The sequence below is a fragment of the Rhododendron vialii genome, chromosome 11a, assembly GCF_030253575.1.
Source record: "Rhododendron vialii isolate Sample 1 chromosome 11a, ASM3025357v1".
NCBI lineage: Eukaryota > Viridiplantae > Streptophyta > Magnoliopsida > Ericales > Ericaceae > Rhododendron > Rhododendron vialii.
Genome location: NC_080567.1, coordinates 30256028 through 30260149, shown reverse-complemented (window position 1 = coordinate 30260149; position 4122 = coordinate 30256028).

Sequence of the window (4122 nt, the reverse complement as noted above, 5' to 3'; positions counted from 1 at the left end):
AATTGAAATAAACTTAAGTTCAGGTATTTCTATGACATTTGGGTGAAAGTTCATGTGTTATTTTAAAATTTTCCAAAAAAAACAAATAGAATGAAAATATAGCTCATGACCGTAGAGCGAGAACAATGAGGACTCCGTAAAAATATACTAGTTCATGACTATAGACCGAGAAGTAGCCATTTGAGTTATGTTCATCTGTGTGCAATGTATGTTTCCGAGTTTCCATCAGATATGACAATTAATTGCTGGGATTTCTCCTCCAACGCTCCAAGCTCGATCAAGCCTCTTGATGGTCTGGAGTTGAAGAAGCAAAACTAAATTTAGGGCCAAATAAAGGGAAAGCTAGGAAGAATTGGATGATCAGGTTTGGAGCCTGCAGGGAGACCATAAGACTGCAACATTCCTTCATCATCTCTCACTTAATTACAATACCATCGCCTTTTCACTTAAAGGATGTGATTTATTATATCAAAAGAAAGATGTAGTCTCCCTAATTAAGAGGCAATTAATAATGGCACACAATAAACTATAAAGAATGAATATTATGTACTTCACCGCTATATCACACACTACTCTGAAAAAAATAACAATGAAATAAACCATACAAATTACCACATGACTGATATCCCTCATGCATGCTTACGAACAAAGTCCTCATACGTGATTTGCCTCTACCAAAGCTTGTTCACATTGATCAAAAGCTACTAGCTAAAAGGATAAGAAGAAAAAAACACATGCAATTAAAAGATTGAGATCGGATATATTTTTTGAAAATGATAAATAAATCATATTGTGACATTTGAGCTTGTCTGTTCCAGGGTCCTTATATGCAGACATAAACAAAAATGGGGTACCCAAAACTAAAGATTATATCCAGGAAAAAGCACGTGCCTAACCACTGGTCAACCCAAAAGGCTAGCCTCATATTACAGTGGATAACCATACAAATAAATGCATGAGAAAGAAAATAGATCTTGTCATGATGGTGACGACGAATATTACTGTCTCTAAACGGTTTCAATAATAAGGATAGAAAATAACAGAATTAACGGACAATATCATAAATAACAACGATTAGAAAAGGAACATTATAAATTAATGTCAAAATTTTCACTAATTAACAAAATTAACAGACAATATCATAAATAACAACGATTAGAAAAGGAACATTATAAATAAATGTCAAAATTTTCACTAATTTTACATCATATAGACTTCTGACGGTGCTATATCTTGTCGGCTAGCGTAGACATATTTATTCACTACAAGTCAACTAATTATTCTTCACATGATTCTACTTCATTAATTTTGTGTCCTAATAAGGGACATAGTTTCTGTTCGCGACAATGAACATAGATTCGTAGTACATTTCATTGTACGGAATGATGATTATTGTATCCAATAATAATGATAGAAAATAACAGAATTAACGGACAATTAATATCATAAATAACAATGATTAGAAAAGGAACATTATAAATTAATGTCAAAATTTTCACTAATTTTACATCATATAGAATTCTGATGGTGCTATATCTTGTTGGCTAGCGTAAACATATTTATTCACTACAAGTTAACTCAATTATTCTTCACATGATTCTACTTCATTAATTTCGTGTCCTAAATACGGGTTATAGTTTCTGTTCGCGACAATGACATAGATTCATAGTACATTTTATTGTACGAAATGATGATTACAGTATCTTAGAAACTAATAGATTCATAGTACATTTTATTGTACGAAATGATGATTACAGTATCTTAGAAACTAATTAATTAATAAAAAACAACACTAACGGTTGATCTCAAACAAATTATTTTGGAACACCTTAATTAAACATATTAGCACAAGCTCGTGCCTGAAGATACAACTCAAACAATTTGCACACACAAATCAATATTGGGTCACGTGCAATATCCCAACTCCCGATCTAACGATTCCAACTATAAGAAAAGCAATAGTCCAAGCATATTCATTGACTTAGTTAACTTAAATAAGCAAATAAACAACCAACAATTTATCAATCCCTAACTTTGATCTGCATTCACAAAATCAAAAGGCTAGCCTCATATTACAGTGCCCTAGAAATAAATGCACGAGAAAGAATATAGTTTTTGTTCGCTACAATGAACATAGATAAATTCGTAGTACATTTTACTGCACGGAATGATGATTAGAGTATCTTAGAAATTAATTCATTAATAAACAAACAGCATTAACGACAGATCTCACACAAACTGTTTTGGAAAATCATCATTCCGTAAGTTAAAATTTACAGCTTTATCTAAAATTTACAAGGATGTTTTTCTCCATTCTATTTTTGAAAACAACTTTGTTATTCCCATTTTCTTTTTTTTAGTACTGACTAATAGTTTTAGAAAATCTATTCTGATTTACCAATACCAAAAAGAAGTGTTGCATTGATGATGTAATCCATAACCTAATTAAGAAAATCTATGTCAGATAATGGAGATTTATGAGTCCATTAATTCAAATGACCTAAGCAATACTTTTTCCTCGTTTTCTCAAAATATGACATTAATTGGTCCTCAACCGTAACCTCAATCAAATCTCATTCAAATTTGGATACATTTCATACTGAACCCTACAAAAATATGAGATGAAAAAGAGTGTTGAGGCATCACATAACAATACTCAAAAATCATTGAATAATTTATCCTCACACACTGCCCATCTCTTTCACTCTATAAATTGAACCTATCACAAGCACTCAAGTTCCATAGACTCCCAAGTTTCAACACCCCATATCTTTGTATTTCTTTGTATCTATATACCTATCTCATTCGTCACTCAAACACTCACTTCCTCTTGTAAAAACAAAGACGATGGAAGGCGATGGGCAACCATCGCCATCTACCGCGAATGCCAGAGAAATCACTTTATGCAATCGGGTCACCACATAATTGGCGGGTGCCTAGAGTTTTTGGGCTACGGAGAGGACCGTTGATCTGAGGTGGCTTTCTACTGTTGCAAATGGAACGATGCGGCTGCAACCGCAACTTCCATCGCAAGGAAGAAATCACTATCCTAGCTGACCCCACAACCGTCCAAATGGTTCACGAGGTGGCGGCCGCTCCTCAATAGATCACAAATGATCCACAATATTTTTCATTTCCATGTTGAAACATTTGTCAGACCCTGCATGCCTAGTTATTAAGGTTGGCGTAGTTGACTCGACCCGCAGCTTCTAGCTCTTGAAGTCAAGTTGAGGGTCGATCAGAAAAACAAGGTTGTTTGCTCTCAGTCTCGGCCTCCTTATCACAACAGAGCGTTACGTCCTTAGGGGCAAGGTAGGTAATTTGCATTCTAAATTGTAACTTCGAAAATCCTATGTGTACCGACCATTTTTGGACCGAAACCGTACCGACGGCCGCGCGCGGCCGTCTCCGGCCACCGGACGGCCGATCCGAGCCGTCCAAAAATTTTAAAAAAAAAAACCGAGGGGCCCCACGCGGGAATTAACGTCATCCGATGTGTGTAGGGTGCTTGATCTAAACACCCTATTTTTCGTGTATATATGTATACACGAAAAATAGGGTGTTTAGATCAAGCACCCTACACACATCGGATGACGTTAATTCCCGCGTGGGGCCCCTCGGTTTTTTTTTTTAAAATTTTTGGACGGCTCGGATCGGCCGTCCGGTGGCCGGAGACGGCCGCGCGCGGCCGTCGGTACGGTTTCGGTCCAAAAATGGTCGGTACACCTAGCAGTACTCTTGTAACTTGCCAACTGCATTCTTTATTGCCATGGGATGCGTATCTTCAGTTTGGTGCTTCATTTGCATTCCCCGTCTTGATGTATCCGTTTATCGAGTTTTAATAAAATTTTCTTTTGTTCATAACAAATAATAGTGATATACGACATGTAGATGTGACAATCTCAATCCATATTTACCCACTTTTAACCCAATTTAATCCGCTCATATTGTATAATGGGTTGATATAGGTTGAACCCATATCAATCCATATTTATATGGATTTAAATGGATTAAAAATATGTTTAATTTGGGTTGAAGTTAAAAGCAAAAATTTCGATCCCACTTGTATGTGAGAGGAGTATGGTTGAAGTGTGCCACACCCGATGTGCACTTAAAAAGACC